The sequence below is a fragment of the Artibeus jamaicensis genome, unplaced genomic scaffold, assembly GCF_021234435.1.
Source record: "Artibeus jamaicensis isolate MK-2021 breed Jamaican fruit bat unplaced genomic scaffold, CSHL_Jam_final scaffold_833, whole genome shotgun sequence".
Classification (NCBI taxonomy): Eukaryota; Metazoa; Chordata; class Mammalia; order Chiroptera; family Phyllostomidae; genus Artibeus; species Artibeus jamaicensis.
Window position 1 is genome coordinate 26,867,951 of NW_026522056.1, and position 21,789 is coordinate 26,889,739.

At 42.5% G+C, this 21,789-nt stretch overlaps 1 protein-coding gene across 1 annotated transcript in view; it reads left to right on the forward strand.

Moving 5' to 3' along the window:
• The window catches only part of VEGFC (vascular endothelial growth factor C), a 353,484-nt gene that overhangs the window by 26,338 nt on the left and 305,357 nt on the right, over positions 1-21,789 (forward strand). The window contains exon 2 of the mRNA XM_053659877.1: positions 14,529-14,665. The gene's annotated coding sequence lies outside the window, so the exon portion shown is untranslated. The remainder of the gene's footprint in view (positions 1-14,528; positions 14,666-21,789) is intronic.

A 21,789-nucleotide genomic window follows, 5' to 3' on the forward strand; every position in this document is an offset into this window, starting at 1 on the left:
GATGACATTTTTCTCTCACCTATGTACATTGGGCACAAAAAGCACTTTGGGTGGATATTCCATATACTTCTCCATCTCTGATGTGTATTACCTTCATTTAGTGGTTAGCCTAGGGGATTTCATGCACTATTTTATTTCTGTCTATTCTTGAGAACTGGTAACTACCCAGCAAGGGTCCACACTCCCTGAATTTCTGAAGAGACAACTCCTTGCCCCACATCAAGCTGCCTTCATACAACAAATTAAAAGTAGAAAACTCCTCTCTCTAATGAATAAAGGGTCGCATTTTCTATAATGCTTTACAGAATCATGTGCATCCATATTCCCTATTTTACCCTCATAAAAACTCCATAAAATCACTAAAGCACTGCTTTTTATATCCAGTTCATATTTTTAAAAAATAGAGACTCAGAAACTTTAAGAGGCCTGTTCAAATCACTTTCCTGTGAAGAAATAGATTTTTGTCTCTGAACGCAAGTCTCCTAATTCTGATGGATTATTTTTTGTTTGTTTTTGGTTTTGTTGTTATTGCCGCCATCGTTTTGAATGGCTTTTCAGCGTTATTTTTGTCGGAAGTAGCCAACTAATTAAGCTGCCTCGCATCTGACATTTTCACTGAAATCAGTGAACCTTAAATATCTTTCCATCAACTTCTGTTTAAAAACATGTAGGAAAAGGTCTTCACTGCCTGTTAGAAATATGTGAAAGTATGGTGGAAATGTCTGAATGCCATCCGGGAATCGGCGTGGTAAACAGCCACAACTCCTGTCACCGTGAGGTGTCAGATACCTGTGCCAATGGGAGCCTGTGGTAAAAAGTCTAAGCGGGAAGGTCCCCCATTCCTTTACGCTGCTATTTTTCCCACTTATAGTCTCCAGAGATGACAGAACTCCGTGTACCTGCCTGTCTGACTTTGTTGGTGGTTCACATATGTGCAGTGTTCGTTCTGTTTTAATTAACCTCCAGGCTCCGGTCTTCATGCCCGAGCTGGGCTCCCTAATTATTTTTATGGAACCAGTGATCTGCCCATGAATAAAGCAGAGACAAGGCAGAAGCTTGCAGAGCCGTTGCTAAGTCTTTACAAATAGGCAAGGGCCCTAGAAAATATGACAAACTTTTAAAAAAGATTTTCTTTCATATTATTTAACTTGCGTTGAATGGTGTTACAGTTAACTAAGGAAATGACACTCAGGGGCTAATTATTTTTCTTTTTGTACATCTGTGTGCGTGTGTGTATATACATATATATATATATATATATAGAGAGAGAGAGAGAGAGAGAGAGAACATTAAAGAAAATATGCCCTAAGGTAATATTTTCATCTTCATAACATATGTGAAAAAGTACTCCTTTTATCCTCTAAAAATAGCTAAGAGTAGAAATCGAATTCACTGTTACTTGCTTGCCGGCCTTGACAGAGAAAGGCCAGGATTATCTTCAGAATCAAGGCTTCATTATTGAGATGAATTGAAAGAGACTGTCCCGCTCTTTACGTAATTAAAGGCAATCATTATGGAAACTTCTCTGCGCAGCTGTTAGGCTGAAAAATTGCATTATCAGTAATCCCTTCATATCTCTGACATGACTCCTAGCTCCTCAGATATTCCCTGTTCTGAAAATGCAACGGAATTTGGAACCGTCCGTAGGTAAGTGTTGCTTATTTATTGCCTTAATAGCAATTCTATACCTTGTCCACTTTTTTTAAATTCAGCAAATTATTCAAGTGGTTAAAATGCCACCTCTGGACAATTTGCGCACCCTGTGGCTCACAGACAAAGGGTCAAATGGCCAAGCAGGCCATAACATGGTCAATTCAATGTAGTCTCAAACTTTCGGACAGCCGAAGTCATTCACAGCTGCCCGCAGGCGGTTAATCAGGCCACGCCAGTGTCGTAAGGCAGGTAAGGCACTCGTGAGAGTGGCGGTGATGTTGTCCAAAACAGGGACCTGAGTTTGTCCACAGTTAGGGACCTGAGCTGATCCGTGTATCACCTAACCTGCTTGCCTGGCTGACAAAAATCCTCCAACAGATTTATTAGTATTAATAACAAACATTTTCTTTTTGTCTAAACGAACCTGATCTTGGGCAGAGAAGACAGAGGTGCAGTGTACTGGGGCCCTTATGATGCCGTGGATTGGCTCAGCTCAGGGATTTTCCAGTCCCACAGCTCGTCTGCTAGGGAACGACTGGAGGGGAGGGAAACTCAGCGACGTCACAAGGTCCTTCCAGGAAAGGGTCTGACTGTGTGAGGGACTCTCGGTCTCGAGAAGTGACTTATGTTGAAGACCTAGAGGAAGTGGTCCTTGGTCCTTCCCAATGTCAAGTCAGGCTTCTGCTTACAACACTGGAGTTTCCTTTGTTTATTCCGATCCCCTCGGGCGCTACATGTCTGCCCACCTATTTCAGTCGCAGAGATGCCAGTGACTAATTAGCGACTAGAGATTCCTCTGGGGTAAAGTATTCGGATTATCCTTCTGCCCCTGCTGGCTGCTTCTGTAATGCTGAGCCCCTGTTTGTAGGAGGGGAGGGCTGCTGTGTAGACTTTTCTACTCTGGGGTCTGAGCACCCTCTCTGACATCAGGGAGACCACCCCTGCCTTCTCCCTGGGCTCCTGGGAGCAGCCTTGGCGCATCTTTCCAGGTGCTGCATGTAGCATTTACTAAAATCATAGTTAAAATTTTTTTTTTAATTTTATTTAGTTATTTTTCAACATTTTTTCTTTTTTTCCCCCCCCCCCCCCCGCCCCCCCCCCCCCCCCTTTCCTCCCCCTCCTGTGTCCTTCCTATGTTCTCCAAATTTAACTTCCCTTCCTTCTCCCTTCTGGTCACTATCCCTTATTTCAGTGTCTTTGTTTTTTGGGTTTTTTTTTGCTTAAAATGCTTTCATTATGGGAAGGAGTAGCTCTCAGCAAATGTGCAGAACTAAATAGAACAACAAACAGCATGCCCTTGACCCAGGTCATTCACTGTACGTTGCTGTATCGTTTGGACTCTGTCTCGACACTTGGGGGCGAGATTTGTGCCACCAAACAGCTATTTCCAAAGAGAAAAACATGCATGTTCACGTAGCAGCCGTGTGTTAGTTGCCGTCTTCGCTAAGGGCACCGCTAATCCCACAGTTCTGTTTTGTCTGTTATCCAAATCCTGATTTTGTCCACAATGAGGTCGTTATTGAAATTGTTCTCTGGTATGTGTGCAGTCTAGGGTAGACATTGTACTTCACTGTCATGGCTTCGTAGTCCCATTTGATTGGGAACACTTCTTTTTCTTCTGTGGCATTAGCATTTATACAGAATATGGTCCTCTCCATCCCCCTTTCAAAAACGGGATCAAATGGTCCCCATTTTGAGCTATTTTGCCAGCTCCTCACACTCCCAGCCAGACTACAGCATTGAGGGTGTAATTGTAACTTGCTGCCCTTCTCGGGTGTCAAATCAGGAGGCTGGCAATGACCTTTTGCATCTTTATCACCTGTCCTAGGTGTTGTCTGATTTCTCCACTGAATAGTTACTGTCTTTCAGCTTGTACTCATTAAACGATCTGTAGAAGGACAACCCAAGGTCATTCAAACATTTTGCTTCTTATTGAAATTTACCCCCCTAGTCTTAGCCTCCATGGATGGTTTTTGCCCAAACTAATATTCACTATAATGATGGAAAAATGGTAACTTTTCCAACTCCAGTATTACTTGGAATTACCAATGAATTCTTAGCTTTCTTCTAAAGGAAGAGCCCCTGTCCTCTTTGCATTTATTTATGTCGTACTGTTTAAGAACAAAACAAAACAAAAAAACAACAGGCTCAAAATGGAGTCACTGGAGCCAAGCCCCACATCAGCAAACCAGGACTCACCTCCTGACCTGACTGCAATTCCAGCCTCTCCCAGGAACGTCACCTGTACCCAGTCACTCTGGGGTCACCTGGTCAGCACTGCGAGGTCATCTACCGGGCAGACCCTTCCCATTCACGTGGAAAGTGCCTGCTCGGATGCCAGTGGCTGTCGTTAGGGTGACAGATACCACCGGTGCTGCAGGGGAAAAAGGTTTTCACTTCTCATCCAGCATCTGGAAGATGTGCTAGACATCTTCTGTACATCTTGCTGAACCATGGAGCCTCATCTTCGGAAGACATAAAGTTAATAGACGTACGGTACATGTTTAAGACATTATTTCACATGGTATTTTCTAATTTACTGAAAAGAAGTTACTGACGATATCACAAAAATATGAATAGGATCCCCGGGTATTTGATTTCACCTGCTGCAGTAGGTGTTTGACCTATAGAATATATAACTATAAATCGCATTTCTGGAGTGACAGAGGACCTGTAGAACTAAGCATCGGAGTTGGCTCTTCAAACCAGTAGTGAGAAGAAGTGCATCAGCTAACACAGCGCAGTGAATACATCGGACGGCATAGCTGATTGGAGGGCAATGAGTCTCCACAGCCCACGCTCACATCAGCTATAATAAAGGCAAAGGGTGTGTCAGAGCAGGAGAGAGAAATCGGAGTCCTTTGGCGTCTTTCTCAGCCACAGAGGATGTGCTTCATTCTTGCATGTGAACTACCGAGATGTGACTGAGGTACCTCAACGTCAGGGGAGTCCAAGCTCAAGTTCACCAGCCAACTTTGGTGATCTCACAGGATCCAGGTAGTGCCAGGCTGGAAAACTGGTCCAACCAGGTGCGAACTACATTGGGCACCTGCGGTCTAAACCCCATGAACACGCATATCCAAGTCTCCTCCTCTCCCATTTTCCAGTTTTTACTTCTCTTTCCTCGATCACCAGTGTGCCCATGTCTGTGAATTCCTGACTCCTCATCTGCCTTCTATTGACCTTGACCTTTTCCCCATGAGCCCTGGCGGTCAGCCCACTTTAGTGATTTGGTGGAGAAAATGAGAAGGTGAAAGACCTGAAATTTGCATCTTTTGTATCTGCAAGATTGTTTGTTTCATGATATTTAGTAGTTCTTTGGACCTTTAAATTGATAGGATGGTAATTTGGGGTAAATAACTTAAAGCAACTTATTTGGAAAGGACAAAAGAACAATTGCCTTATATGGTATTGAAATGTAGCACATTAATTGTAAATTTATCAAGCATATATGGAACACAGTTTTTGGTTAAACAACATTCACTCTGGTAAGAGTCTATCTTCACTTTTCGTTTTTTATGTTCTCAACTTTTGGAGAAAACCTAAGAGATCTTATTAGTAAGAGTAGAGCTCCTGACTCTAAATATAGCCTTCCCGTGCCCCCATTTGCCACATCGAGCACATGTCATTGAGCTTGTCTTGGTGGGGACAGGATTTTCCTGTCACTGGAGGGGCCCTCAGTGTCCCCCTACAGCACAGACGTCTGATTCTTATCCAACTGCCTTTCTTGCAAAGGCTGATTTGACTGCCTGTTGACCCAGGGCTCTTTTTGAAGTTGCCAGAATAACTTAATTGGCATTTTCAGCACATTTAATGTCCTGATGAAGTTCAAAATCTCCCACGTGTGTTCTGTAGAAATCAATGACTAGAATAAAGACTTTCTTGGTTCATCGGGAGGTATATAACAAGAATAACAATAATAAAATTAACTTGGAGTCCTTACCATGTGTCAAGTTCTGAACTGTACAAATTACACATATTGATTCATTTAATCCTCATTAATTTTGTGGAGTAATAACTGTGATTACCCCCATTTTACAGCTGTGGAAACTGAAGCATAGCAAGGTTTAGTAAGTTGTCCAAGTGTCCGCAGTGGGAAAGGCCTGAACTGGTAATCAAGCAAATACACTCGTGAAAAAGTCTCACACTTAACAGATGAGTGAAGCAGAACAGAGCAGGAAAAGCCACAGTAACAATAAATTGAACAGATTTTCTTTGACCATCGTTCCTCACGCACATTTGCCCGGGGATCGTGAATTTTGACTCACACCCACCACTCCCAGGTATACTTGGGGAAATGCTCTGTTCATTTAGATTCTCTATGGCTGCATTTCTAGACCCCAGATCCATTCCGAAACCCCCCAGCTGCTTAGAGAACCTTGAGTGAACAGGTCTGCAGTTTTCCAGGGGAGTGGGTGGGGGTTCGAGATATTTCATCGCATTTACTTTAGAAATGCACTAAGACTTGAAGATAAGAGGTTTCCCTTGTGACAGTGGGCATGGTCCATCAAGGACAACGATTTATTTGTGTTGTTTTCTTCTCCACCCATGATCATTGGAATAACGCCTGGAATATGGCTGGTGCTAAAAAAAGTACTGGATGAATAAATGGATTAAGCAAATATCAGGGTTCATTACTTTCACAGACACTGGATTTGTTCTAAATTCTGTAGGATAGCAGAAGCAGCAGAATGGAAAGTGACTTCAAAGGCCTGTCCCATGCAGCCCTGGCCCTTACTCCTATTCCAAAGTACCTGGGAACAGGAAGACCCACGCCCCAGCAAGCTGGGAGAGTTCCTTCATTTGGTATAAAGCGGGGTTTTTTTGTTTCTGTTTTTGTTTTTTAATGAGGACAAGGAGGATTTTCATTCACTAATCCCAATAGTGAACACTTTCTGAGGGCTTATTATCTAGTAGGCACTGGATATATAGTAAATAAGAAAAGCCCATACAAGCCCTTAAACAATAATCACTGTGACCTTAATCTTTATCACATTTCACAGATGAGAAACAAAGGCCTCCAGGCCGAGTGATTGGCAAGCTGGGATCATAGACCTAATTTGGCATTCCTCCGGAACCATGTTGTTAAGTAGTAGTCTATGGTCCCTTCTCCGACTTCAGTGGGATTGAAAGACACCATCAAAAATTACAGGTGTAACAAGGGCCCTGAGGGAACACAGAGGGTGTTCTGTGAGCCTGTAAGGGAGGGGGTCAGGGGGGAACTTTTATAACAATAGTCATGATGATGCATAGCTTGTTTTTGATGGAATATTTTTTTCCTTGAGGTAGATGTTTTCTGTGTTATTTTATCAGGTTCTCTTGCTCATAGGTAGCATTTGGAAAACTGCTTTTGAATAGAAGCCATATTTAAAACTGTTTTGGGGTTAAGGTATGTTTTAACATAAATAAATATGAGGCCTATAAAAAGAACATTTAGAAAATCTGTGCACGTGACTAGGAATTAGGGGAGAAGGTATGTGGCAGAGATACTAGAGATTCACAGTCTTTTTGCTAAAAGTTATTAAAAGATACTTTTGCAAAGCTATACAGTGCTTATTGTAGGTTATGTACATGTTAAATGGTATTAGTATATTTATATATTTAGACAATATTTTTTGTAAGGAGTTCCAATTCAGCCATATAGAATTATAATGTAAGCATTATATAATTATAATCTAAACTATTACAGTTATTAATACATAATTCTATAATAGAATTAAACTGATACAGGTTTCCTTTTTCATCCGTATTTTAAATGTAATGAATTAAAGGCAAAAAATGCCAGCATTTTAGTGGAATTTAGTAAAAAGAATGCTTATTTGGCCTGTGTAATCAAGGACTGCTAAGACTCACAGGTTTGCCCTGATACTCCTTACCCTTTGAAAAACCACCCCCTAGAAAAAGAACTCAGCTACCTCTAGGGTGCTCGATGTCTGAATCTCACCCACATAAACACGTTGTCTTTTGGAACCAGGAGTGAAAATCGTGGCCTGTGGCCCTGGCTAAAAGCAGGCACCGCTGCTGCAACAGAGTCTCTTCCTGGGCTGCGTGGAGATTGGCTGGAGCTCAGTCAGCTCCAAACAACCAGGACGCGCTCGCGGTCCAGGAGCGCCCCCCGGAGGCCAACAGCAAAATTGCAACCTGTCAGGCGGCAGGAGGAAGGCGAGGAACCGGTTGTTCTGATACACTTTTGGACTCCTTAGTAAAACAATGAGCCACTGCGGAGAACACAGAGGTGACAGGTGAGACAGCAAGAGAAAGGGCTAAGTGCAGAGTCAGTCAATGATTCTAGCGGCTTTCAAAGGCCCGGAGTGTTTCAGTTAGTGAGGGAATTTTCTCTGGGTGACAGGGAAATCCTCCAAAGAAGTGAATGGACGTTGTTGCCTATCAGGACAGACGGAAAAACTCATAGGATGATGATAAAGTGTTCCTGCCAGTTTGTAATGTCTGTATCACTGAGTCTGCCTGCCGTCAAAGGTGAGGATGCAAATGAAAAGAAGCCAGTGAATGCAGCCTCGAATGGGTGCTAGTGATTCTATTCCGGGACAAAAAAGATGCCCTTTTTGTCAATTTGCCGCTGATAGTTTTGATCCAGCCTCATTACCACGGGACTCTCACCGAATTGTACAGGAGACTGTTCGTTCATATTTGAAGGTGACCTAAATATGCATAATGGTCAAAACATGAGTGGGAAATCATATCAGCCAGAGGGCACTTATTTTATATTATTTATTTTTTAAATTCAAGCACCTTTCATTTTTTATTATTCTTAACTTTTATCATGTGTATTAGGGTGGCATTGGTTGATGAAATTATACAAGTTTCAGGTGCACAATTCTATTAATATCATCTGTATGTTGTGTTGTGTGTTCGCCACCCCAAGTCAAGTCTCCTTCCACCACCATTTATCCCCCTTCCCCGCCGGTCGTCACCATGCTGTTGTCTGTGTCTGTGAGGTTTTTTTTTTCCCTTAGTCCCTATCCGCTTTTCCCCCAGCCCTCCACCCCTTCCCTCCTGACAGCTGTCAGTCTGTTTTCTGTGTCTCTTAATCATGGACAGATGCTATTGCTCTTTCCCTTGGAGTTGGATTAGAGGCGCTCCATGAGCACTGGAAACTCCGCGGATGTGGTTGGGGCAGTGGGACAAGGGCGATGCCCCAGTAAGAGGCGTTCAGTAGTAAGTAATGCTTGCCAGCAGTGATGAGGAGGTGTAGGGAGGTGTGCTAAACCTGACCCCAGCTTTCTGTGGGGTTCCCTGCCCTTTCGGGTGCCTGTGGCCACTAGCGCACCTTGCGAGCAACCCGGTCCATCTTCTGGCTGTAGCTCAGCCTCTTGTTGAGTGGGTGAGTCCATATTAGTTCCCATACTGGCTTCACAGAAAAGCTGTTGGGATGATACCACAGCCAGGTTGCGTTTCTCACTTCCCAGCCACCGCTTCAGAAACGAGTTATTTCCACTTAAGTAGTGTGTACTGAACACATATGTACACTTATGTGTTAAGTATTGAACACATAATATCATTAGTGTTCAATAGCTCCCAAGTAATAGTTTATGAAGCAGGTGTTCTGTGCCGGGTACGAGGCAGTATGTTAATAAAGCAGATATGAAAACCCTCCTTTTGTGGAGCCTGGAGAATAATTTATTAATTCTACAGCAGTCTGGTTTGGTTAATTTGCGGCTTGTATTAGAATTTAGAAGAAAGTTTCGAATCTCTTTTTAAAGATGGCCTTGGGTACGAAGTTAATCACCTGCTGGTTGTTTCCGGCAACTTGGGAGTGGGGGAGGGTCTGGGGTAACTAGGGTGCCACCCTGGGTGAGCGTGGAGTGACCAGGAATGGTGGTCGGTCATGGGCCAGCACCGTGCTCACCACTGGCGGGGACCATCCCGTGATCCTTGAGTGAAGTAGGTTTGTCCACATTCAGCACCCAGGGATGTGGGCTTGAGTGAAATCAACAGCTCAAAGCCACACAGCTGGTTAAGTGCATATTTTGGGATTTCTTACCCAATTAAAATAAAAACTGGAAAATGAAAGATTTTTACAAAGAAACACAGAAGATAGCCAGGTCTTTAACTTGCACAAATACACGTCAGTCAAAGCACAGAGATGAACGGGGACCACCCTGCTGTCTGGCTGCTTTGTTTCATTGCTGTTGCGGGCCACCGACGTTTTCCTATCGGTGCTCATTCCAGAACGAAGTCTTCTGAATATTATCACGATCAGACATGCACCTGAAAAGATGAACCGTCTGTCAGGGGCAATCTCCTGGCTTTCAAACAGAGCTCATTGAAACCGGGCACAGATCCTTCTTCAGCTGAGAGCAAGTCATCTGAAATTCTTAGTGGGGGGCAAATGGAAGGTCAGACCAGAGTATTGCAGCCAGCAGGCACCGGGCTGAAGGAAGCCTACAAAATGAACCAAATGAAATAACGCAAAACAAAACGACACTTTGCCTCCTTTCGTTTGTAACAAAATGCTGACACCATGTTGATTTGAGCGTAGTGAACAGTGCAGTTGGACCTCTGCTTCACCATATGGGGCTGAGCCCCGTAAATATGTTTTATATTGGTTCTTAGGAGGGGAAAATGGAGGATCTACTCTTTGCAAGAATCATATTTTTATGATCCTGCTGAAGAGTAGCTGAATGTGGAATCACATCACGAATTCTCAAGACCGTCATCATCAGAGCAGGCAAAGTATATATTTGCTCAGGGAAACATCTGGTGAGGGATTTCTCCTGAGCCCTATCAGGAGCTGGCAAGTGTCTCTGCCTTCACCGCCTTCCCAGTGCTGGTCGTCTGCGGTGCTTTGCAATGCTTATCCTTCCACCATTAATTCACGAGTAAAGAAACAACCTTTTTAATGGCCGGTTGCCCGCAAGGAAATGTAAATGAAAAGAATCACTCACTGGTTTGTATTTAATTCTGCCGTATTCTTGAATTTCACATACATGCCAAGAGCCCTAAGAAGTTGTGAAATGAGTGTGAGTGAGCCACGGTGCTTACACGTACAAGCTGCCTGCTTTTCAGAACAGCACAGAAGTTGTCGTTTTACCTCGTAATGCTTGGTGCGCAGTGCTCACACCGTGATTTTTAATATTTCCCAGTGAAGTTACTGAAATTGGCTATATCATAGACACGGGCAACCCTTCTTCAGTCCAACAAGAGGCACTTTCCAGCAAAATACATTTTCATCAAACTCTCAAATCAATAATAAGAAATAAAGCATTTGGAGAGGGTGGGGACAAGGAGAACGAGGAAGTCATCTTCTTTGACACATTTAATTCTCAGATGCATGCCACAGGGTGCATACACAACATACACCATGGGCTTCTGGGGGCGTGTTTGACATTAGATACACATGTGACCAGGATCATGCTATTTGCATTCTAGGTTTCCCATGTGTCATGCAACCAGTGGAATACGGTCTTGATAAACACATTCATAGGTTGCTACACACCACTTTACAGTTGATTCAAAACTAAATTAAATTCTCAAACATTGTGGTAAGAACATTGACCAGGAGAGCTACTCTCTTAACCAGATTTTAAGTGCCTGATACAGTATCATTAACTGCAATTACACTGTGCTGTGCAGCAGGTCTCTAGAGCTCACTCACCTTGTATAAGTGAAACTTTGTAATTGTGGAATACCTCCCCCTTCCCCCTCCCCCCAGCACCTGGCAACCACCATTCTACTCTCCCCTCCTGTGACTTTGACTCCTTGGGGTCCCTCATGTAGCTAGAATCAAGCAGTAGTTCTTCAGTGACGGCTCACTTATCGTCCTGCAGGGTCATCCAGATTGTCGCATATTGCAGGAGTTTCTTCTTCGTTTAAGACTAAGTAATGTTCCACTGTATGTATGGCCCACATTTCTCTTTCCATGCACTTGTTCATGGATCTCAGGCTGTTTCCATACCACAGCTGGGTGCACAGTGCTGTAGTGGACATGGGGTGCGGATTCCTCTTGAAGATTTTGTCAGTTTGAGGATGGGAATAAGTTGGAACCCCTGTGCACTGTTGGTGGGTGTATAAAATGGTGCAGCTGGTATAGAAAATAGTATGAAGGTCTCTCAAAAGATTAAAGTAGAACTACCATTGATCCAGTAATCTCATTTCTAGGTGTAAATGCAAGTGAATTATTTTTGATATGGTAGCTTGCAAATATCATACCAAAATACGCCATGATTACTAATATAGAATAATGTAAGATTGCAGCTTTCTCTAATATTTTCTCTGGTCAAAATATTGATATAAGGTGCTCCAAAATAAGCGTGGGCAATAACGAAAGTAATGTTTCTGTTTTGTGCAGTACCAACCTGCAGTTGCTGATGCTATTATTAAGTTTCAGTAATTGTTTTGGTCATCAATCTCAGGCAAGAACCTTTCAGGGCGCTTGAGGATCTTGAAGCATCAAGCTGTGCCGCATTAAAAAATGATGAATCTCCGTCCAGGTGAAGCTCTGCTCTTTGGCGATCATCATGTATCTCCATTTTGTTTACAAATGGGTGTTCACTATGCAAAATGGCAACAGGGTGCACACAATTTTATCACTAGATGAAATGTTTGCTCTTGCTCATATCAGAACTTATTCGAATGTGTGACGGGAAGTCAAGGGAAAATAATTATGGTTACCTGTGAAATAAATGACTTTGGTAAATCATTGTGATGAGCTATTTAAATGATTTAAGATTATTTATTTAAAATATGCTCCTAACAATAGAACTCAATTTTAACTTTGTTTTCACTTTTAAAAAAGTAAAGTCTGTGTCTTCTACCTAAACATAACTTTACTTCATCATCTATAACGTTGGTCATCTATAAGTTTGAAAGCCATCTCTTTCTAATCGTTGCTGTTAGATTCATTAGGCCATCAGCCATATTTTGTCCCGGTCGTTTTAGTTTGGGACAAGGGTTTTTTTTTTAGTTTTTGATAGGAAATTGATTTCCTGACCACACAACAGAAATCACTTTATCTCCTCTTTTTGCTGACTGGTTATTAAAGGTAGCTCTGCATTCTTCCTGATTAATCGAAGGCGGTGTTTTATAGGTAAATACACAGGCGGAAAGTCGTGCTGTGCTTGCTATAACTTTTTAATTTATTTTGTTTCTGACATAAGCCTTTTGTCCCACACCGGTGTTTCCTATGAAGTACGTCTGCTCCGGTTCAATGACCATTCTTTAGTCGATGAACATCCTAAAGCCTCCCTTTTTATCAGGGTTTTTTTTTTCAAACACATAGAAAAGTATGGAAAAAACATAGTCATTGCATAAGAAAGCACCACTGATCTTTGTAAACACTTTAACATTTTGATAAGATTTTAAAAAGAAAATAAAAGGAAGAATTTCCACGCGTGGCCAGCCTCCCTCGCCACCTCCTTCCCCTGCACTCACACCTGTTGGGGAGAGGGTCTGCCCGAGCCAGGGGTGCGTGTCCACCATCACGGCCCGGGACAGCCCACGAACTCTGTGTGGTGGTTTGTGTATTTTCAGCCTCTGCACAAACAGCCTGCTGACTGTGACTATCGTTCAACTTGCCTTTATTTTCCGTCCTCCTGTTTCTGGGTCCTTCCCACGCCGGTGCCTCTGTTCTCTTTTGGTTCAGTTGTGGGTGCTGTGCGTGACGCTATGACCGACGTGTGTGTGCATCCCGGTCGCATCTCGGGCAGGGGCTCAGCGTCATGAGGCCTCCATGTCAAAATGCGTAAACTCTATCTAATCATGAGGAAGCATCCGGCAAATGCAACTTGCAAGACGTTTTGCAGAACTGACCAGTACTCTCCAAAGCGTGTGTTCATGACAGACAAGGAAAGACCTAGAAACTGTCACACCTTGGCGCTAACCAAGGAGCCATGGTGGCTGCATCTGTGTAGGGTCCTGGGTTGGACCCTACACTGAACAACCGCAGAAGAACAACCCCACGAAATGGGTGAGATCCAAGTGTTTAGTTGTGCTGCACTAATGCTAATTTCTTAATTTCAATAATTATACCGCATTTGTGCAAAATGTTAACACAAAAGGAAGCTTCCTGAAGGGTATATGGAAGTCATGCTCTTCCTGCAATACTTCCGTAAGTGCGAAATTGCTTGAACATAAAAACGTAACAAAAAGAATTAATGTTTTGTGTCTTGTATGCAGGATTTCTATAGAGCAAATACTTACTTTTGACCAAATCTTTTATTTCATTTAATAGGTTTCTGTTATCATCATCTCAGAATTACCCATTATTGCTGTGCAATTATCAGTTTCCATGAACAATTCTTTCTTTTTTTTTTTTTTTTGCTTTATGTATTTTGAGGCCATGACAGGAGGTGCATATGCAGCCTGCAGTTTTTCTCTTTCCTGGGGGAGCTCATGTCCCTTGCATCCCCATTAGTGCCTTTCATGACATTTCACCTAATTTTAGTATTACTAGAATATGTTTAATTATGATACACACAATATACTTTTCCTACTCTTTTATTTTCTACCTTTCTCTATGTTTATTTATATAGGATTCATATATATATATATGTAATATTTTTGCAAGGACCTTAAAGATAGATGAAAATACAGTCACAATTTTTATCTTTTCATATAAAAGTTATTGCATTGATATTTATTGTAACTATCGGTATAGCTTAGCTTTAAACAAAACATTTTGCATGTACTCTGTCGCAGTACTCCTCAGTATCTGTGCTTCATTTCCTCTGAAGGACCCGACTTCCTAGATGGGCGCGTGGCTGACCACAATAAGCACCAGAGGGCCTGGCCAGCCTGGCCATTCCGTGGGAGTTCGGGACTCAATTTTGGCGCATGGGGTATAGTGCATTCCAGCCTCCAGAGTCTACACTGCGAGACAGTTGGTGATGTCTCTTCTTTGTCTCCATCCCTCCCAGCCTTCTGGTGCCCGGTGTTCGACTGCCTCCTTAGGCTGCAAGGTGAGGATCCCACCCCAGGGACAGCGGAGTGGTGAGTCGAATGGTCTCTCACGATAGCAGTGAACTGACTAATCATATCCGTCCTGGCCATCTATGTGAGTAACAGGGGCACACACACAAAACTTTATTTAAAATCAGTACATGTAGTATGTGTGTTGTAGCTAAATTTCATTTTAACAAATAGGCCTTTCTGCATAATTTTTTTCTTCTTTGTCTCCTGTTGGGTTGATGATTTTCTACTCTGCATGCGTGGAGAATAGAGGGAGATGTTATTCTCATTTTCTGGTTTTTAAATTTAAAAAAAATTTTTAAATTTAATTATTGTTCAAGTACAGTTTTCTGTCTTTTACTCCTTTCCCAGCCCCCCCAGTGCTCCCCACCTCCCTCCCATTTCTACCCCCCTTAGTTGTTGTCCATGTGTCCTTTATACTAGTTCCTGTAAATCCTTCCCCCTTTCCCCTGAAATTCCCTCCCCTCTCCCCTCTGGTCACTGTCAGCCTGTTCTCTATTTCAGTGTCTTTGGTTATATTTTGCTTGCTTGTTTGTTTTGTTGTTTAGGTTCCTGTTAAAGGTGAGATCATATGGTATTTGTCTTTTACCGCCTGGCTTATTTCACTCAGCATAATGCTTTCCAGTTCCATCCATGCTGTTGCAAAGGGTAGGAGCTCCTTCTTTCTTTCTGCTGCAAAGAATTCCATTACGTAAATGTATCATAGTTTTTTGATCCATTCATTTGCTGATGGGTACCTAGTTTGCTTCCAGCTCTTGGCTATTGTAAATTGTGCTGCTATGAACATTGGGGTGCATAGGTTCTTTTGGATTGGTGTTTCAGGGTTCTTAGGATGTACTCCTAGCAGTGGAATTGCTGGGTCAAAAGGCATATTCATTTTTATTTTTCTGAGAAAATTCGATACTGTTTTCCATAATGGTTGTACCAGTCTGCAATCCCACCAACAGTGAACTAGGGTCCCCTTTTCGCCACAACCTCTCCCACACTTGTTGTTTGTTGCTTTGTTTATGATGGCCATCCTGACTGGTGTAAAGTGGTATCTCATTGTGGTTTTAATTTGCATCTCTCTGATGGCTAGTGATATTGAGCATCTTTTCATGTGTCTCTAGATCCTCTGTATGTCCTCCTTGGAGAAGTGTTTGTTCAAGTTCTTTGCCCATATTCTCATTTTCTTTAGCAAAGGTAATTATGTATTGTAAAATGATTTCTAAAGAACTCTCAGTCATGGTGTAAATATTTTGTTATTTGGCCAGTCTAATGTGATAGCCCCATCTAGCTATGAGCACTTGAAATATGTCTAGTAAGACTGAGGAAATGAATTTCTAATTTTATTCAATTTAAATTATTTAACATTAAAATTTAATAACCACATTTGGCTAGTGGCTAAAAGAGAAGACTCTGAAGAGAGGTTTTTTATTAATATATTATATTGATTATGCAATTACAGTTGTCCCATTTCCCCTCCACCCTGCACACCCCTCCCACCCACATTCCCCCTGCCCTTTAGTTCATGTCCATGTGTAGTAAGTTCTTTAGCTTCCACATTTCCCACACTACTCTTGCCCTCCCCCTATTTTCTCCAGACCATCTATGCTACTTATTCTCTGTACCTGCCCCCACCTCTCCTCCTCCCACTCCCCTGTTGCTAACCCTCCATGTGATCTCCATTTCTGTGGCTCCGTTCCTGATCTAGCTGTCCGCTTAGTTTGCTTTTGTTTTAGGTGTGGTTGTTAATAACTGTGAGTTTGCTGTCCTTTCACTGTTCATATTTTTTATCTTCTTTTTCTTAGCTAAGTCCCTTTAACATTTCATGTAATAAGGGCTTGGTAATAATGAACTCCTTGAACTTGACCTTATCTGAGAAGCGCTTTATCTGCCCTCCCATTCTAAATGAAAGCTTTACTGGATGGAGCAGGTAGAGTTTTAATTTTCATTTTATCTCTATCACTCGACCAAGCAATGAATCATGTGGATTTCAGCTGCACTTTCTGCCTGGGCGTCCTGTCTGGGCCTCCGCCCTTCCCTGATCCTCATTTTTCAGGATCCACCTCTAATCACATTGTCATTCACTGATTACCCCCCTTCCTCATTAAGTCAGAAAAGGGTCTATCTCAAATAATCTCATCTAAACTCTATTTGATGGATGGGGAAAAAGAGACTAAGAGAGTTCAATTAAGATTATTAAGTTTAATTAGTTTTATGTGACATTTCATATTCTGTCCTGGTTATGGACTTTTACAAACTTAATTTTAACATACTTGTATGATATGACAACATTAAATATTGCTTGTAATAACTGTTGACTGAGGATTATAAATATTCTTTTTTTTTGTACTGAGGTTTTTTATGGTTTTGTATAAATCCGAAAGGGGTGCTAAAAGGTACCATATATTAATGATAGGAGCATGTTAATCCTCATTTGAAAATATGGAAGTTGAGTGTGAGTGGACCTCATTCTCAAAGTAAGTTTAAAGTGTTCTTATAAATACAAGGTGTTAGGAGATATTACATACCTGCATTTGTATTGTTTTAGTTGCATATGATAATCTGGGATAAAACACTGTAACATCCAATTTAAAAAGAAAAGAGCATGCAAGATACATCTCAACTTTAAAGATTTAGTTTACATTATTCTTTAATAGGTCCACTAAAAAATGAATGCTATGACACAGATGTGATGAAGATGAACAACATTAAAATGACTGAAAAATTAGCATATTTTTGTCTTAGGGCGCATGAAGGTTTATATGTCTAAACATCCCGAAATGCTGACAAAGAAACTTTTTTTTTGGCAAAGAGAAGTGCTGTGTGGAACTTTTTATATATATATTTTAAAAGGAAGAAGGAAGGGCTTTAAAAATTTAAGCCTCCTTAGACGAGAATAGAAATTTGGAGCTCAAAGAGACCTTGGAAACAGTCAAATCCAATCCCTTCACAAGTAATGACATTGAGTTGTAAGGGAGTTAGCTCCCTGCTCTTAGAAAGCACCCTGAGCTAGCAAAGTGCCCTGGAGGTCGGCCACTCCCCAGCAGCGTGCCCACGTCTGAGCCAGCTGGGCCTGCAGACGTCCTGCTTGTGGAGAATGCATTTTAAAGACAGGGATTTATTCTACAGGGAAGTTCACGTGTCTTTCGCTTCATGTGTAGGACAGAAAGGAGCATCTCTGCAGCATTGTACCTACAGGCCAAATGAACTCTTTGCTGCTATTTATCAAAGATAAAAGGAGGAAATGTTATCTTGAGCTAAATATCTTGGCCTTCACTTTCTATCGTAAGGGACATGGACCAAGCCCATGTCCCTCGGTCACTTGATCCTCATCAGCAACCTTTGTGGAATTTCTCTTCATGAGAAGACTCACTCAGTGAGGTTTTAGTAAGAATCTACCACTGACCAGACACTGTGCTGGACATTAGTGCCAAGTACTGGAAAACAGGGAGACACCAGGCCTTTCTGGAGAATGCCTCATGTAGAAATTGTAATCCTTATGCTGTCCGGTGCTTGCTGAAAAAAATCACGTCTGGGGACGCAGAGACATCAGTAGGGCCAAAGATCCAGAGATGTCAGGTAAGGCAAGGACAGCAAAAGTATTGACTAGTTAGGCAAAACGAAAGCCATGAAAAACCTTGGTCTGAAGAATGAGGTGAAATGATGGAGTAAGTAACTCTGGAGGAAATTACTATGGCAGCATGGAGTGAGTGCTCGCTGAGAATCAAAACTGAGGCTAGAAGGCGGTGGGTGTTTTGCAAGAATTACGTGCCTCCAGCACCGGAAGTCTGGTCGTAGATGAAGAGCCGCTGAACTGGCTGTTTCAAAGTGAGGGAGCTGGACATGGGCTTTGGTCAGGGGAAGCTGTCGGGAAGTTTAGATTCCAGGGCTGATAAGATGCATTTATCAGTTTCCTCCAGAGAAGCAGAATGGCTAGGACACGTATCTGTAGATAGATAGGTGGATGAAAAAGAAAACTATTGACTCACCTGTGTCCCCAAAATTCTTCTGTTAAAGCCCTCCCCCCTCCCCGATGTGATGATGGTTAGAGATGGGTCTTTGGGGAGGTAGTTAGGTTTAAATAATGTCAAAAGGGGGGCCCTCGTAATGGGATTGGTGCCCTTGGAGGAGGCGACGCCAGAGAGCTTGCTGTCTGGCCCTGTCTGCAAGCCAGAGCTCGGAGACTGGGTGGTGTGAGCTCCATGGTGTAACCAATGCACCTTTCCTGTTCTTAGAACACATTCTGAATCTTGTTGCATTTTATCTCTTTCATGGCCCAGAATGTATCATGAAAATTGCCTAGTGAGCGATATCTTCAGGGTGTCTTCAGCTCAGTAACTGCACATATTCTTTCATTGGCAATTCCATTATTTAATTTTACCATATACCTTTTTCACTGTGGCTGTGAGTAGACTATCTTCTTCACCGTATATTTACCACTGCTAACACTACTGTCATTTCAAACGTATTTATTGGTCAGGAAATAGCATGGTATCCGTGTGAGCAGCCTCCTGTGCCAATCAACTTCTGATTCTAAAGAGAATTTGGCCTTATTTTCTGTGCGATAAAGTCTAAAGGCCAAAAGCAATGCACAGATGGCTGTGCAGAGGGAGCCCCTGCTTCGTCTTTGCAAACCGTAGTAGGCACAGCGTATGCATTCATTTGCAGCTCAAACACAATTAAGCTGGTGGAAGCCATTCATTTGTACCATGGTAATACTGTTCTGCATTTAAATACAGGAAGGCTCTTGGCTTTGATGCCAGATGGACAGCAGGCTTACTTGAGAAAAATATAATAGTCTCCACCAAAAGAAATACCGACATAAAAAATTAAGTGTGTAAATCTTACTCACAACAAAAACATAAAGTTAAATTATTATCAGAGCAATGGAAGGGATGCTGACCCTTTTATACTGTATACGAGTATACGTTTTAATGAAGCCTAGTGACCCAACCAATTAACAGCACATTCCCAACAGCTTCATACGTGACACAGTCCTGTCAGCCTTTGTACTGCTGGGGCACTTTTACTTTACATGTCTGTCAGTGCTGGTTTAAAAGTTCACAAAACCAGAGGACTAAAAAAGCATGCCTACAGGATATTATACCACAGCCTAACATCTTTACTCAAAGAAAAAGAAAAAAGTGGGAGGGGCTTGTATAGTTTACAAACCTCCCATTCTGTAAAGGGGGAAAAAAAACCCAGCCTGTTCAAGGATTGGTTGTTGGTCACTGGACTTGACAGCGTATCAGGCAGGAAGGCCAATCCCTCAGGTCTTTCCTCTCTCAGCCTGTTTAACCCCCACCTTCTGGGGCTCAGATGCGTGAAAAGGAGGGACACATGTTGAGTAGCTTGGAGTCCCTCCCCTTTCTTTGCTTGTGCTCTTTGGGTTGCAGTGAGTATACTGTCCGCCCCTACATAGAGCACTTGAAGAAATTACCCTGCTCTCCCCCACTTTACACACTTTTATAGAGCTGTTAATGAGTTAGTCTTCTGACACTGTAAATGCGTTTAAGAATTTTATATGCTGTATTTATCGCAAAGCTTCTGGTACATTGGAAGAGTATGTGTGAGTATCTTTATAGCCTTCCTTTGAAATTCTTTCCTATCCATCAAACAAATGACTAAATTAGCGGATAAGTACATTACATAAGTTACTCATTCCCCGCCTGTAGTCACCAGAGGCAAACGGTCATAATGACTAATTCATGCCCCGAGCCGTCTTATTGCCTTCAGAATGAATAATGTGGCCCTAAATTCAAATGAATCTTAATTTTTATCCTGTTCTACTTAGAAAGTATATTTGCAGTAGATAAACAAATGTAGATGAGGACGTCTCGGCAAACACGAGAAACTGGCCTTACTTCCTTTTGTGTAAGACTTAGCATTTTGAAAACGCCCCCCCCCCCCCCCGCCTTTCCCTCCACGTCCCTCATCAACACTGGGAGACAGCCAGTGTGCATGGTCGTTTCTTTTACTTAATAAGTGTGCTTGGGAGCATTGCAACCTTTTCTCACCCGGCAAGTGTAAATGTTAAGAGCAGGGCGGCTACTTCTAATCACTGCTGAGTGGCTGTCAGTTGCTGGGCTGATCTGGGTGGAAATATTAAAGAGGGTGTAAATGTTGCTGATGCTTCTGTTCCTTTAAGAAAATACTCAAAGTGTGACACACATGTCCGTACATTTGATTTACCTGCGTGTTGGCTCCTCACTTTCCTAGCACCCTTCCTCTTTATCAAACAAGAGTGCTGATTGCAGAGCTTAACACCTAACTTCTAATTTCATATTATTGAGGTGGGGGTTTTAAAATGATTTTGTAGTATTCACTCAAATTATAAATAGATTGAGATACATAAACTGACTTTGAATTGACCGGATCCATTTCTGTCATCTGAAACAGACTCACCCCCGACTCCTTTTTTGTTGTGCCCTTATTTTTGTACCTGTGGCCATCAAAGGTTGTTTTTGTGGAGTAGAGGAAATGTTGATCCATCTCGAGTAGCACTGACATTGCATGGACAGCTCTCCAACAAGGTGACTTTGAAAGGGAACCATAATTTTGCTGGGTTTGTGAATAAGGAAACCACAGGGTTTTAAATGCAGCCAGAAGGGGCAGAGTGGGGGGGTCCTGATGTAAAACCATCCAGGGTAGCTATACAGGCAATAGTTCAATTTAGTTCATGTATCAGTCAGAACTATTAGAATTGCAAGTGACAAAATTCAACTCAAATCAGCTAAGTCAGAAATGGCCGAGGAATGTGTCACAAGCCTACCACGTCCAGGGCTGGAGGTGTCAGTCATGAGAGTATACAGACCAGGCGAGGTCAGCTGGCCATTCAGTCTTCATTTCCAGGCTCTGCTCTGGCCCCTGCTGGCTTCATGTTCAGGTTCAGCAGCCCGGTCCCAGGTAGGATCACCTGACGCTCATTCCCCTCACCACAAACAGTTGCATTAAGAGAGAGTACATCTCTTTCCCTAAAGTCCCAATGAAAACTCCTTCACTTGACTTTCATGGGCCAGAATGAGGTGATGAACTCATTTCTGACCTAGTCTCTGCGGACGGGTGTGATCCCTCTAAGCCTGGGTCACAGGCCCTTGTCCAGTGCTAGGTATTAGAGAAGCCTTACCTGAACTACGGGCACTGAGTGGGGATGAGGGGAGTGTGGGGCGAGGCCTGAATTAGTACCCGGTGCTGTGTGCTGCCTTGGCCTCCGAATGGATTCAG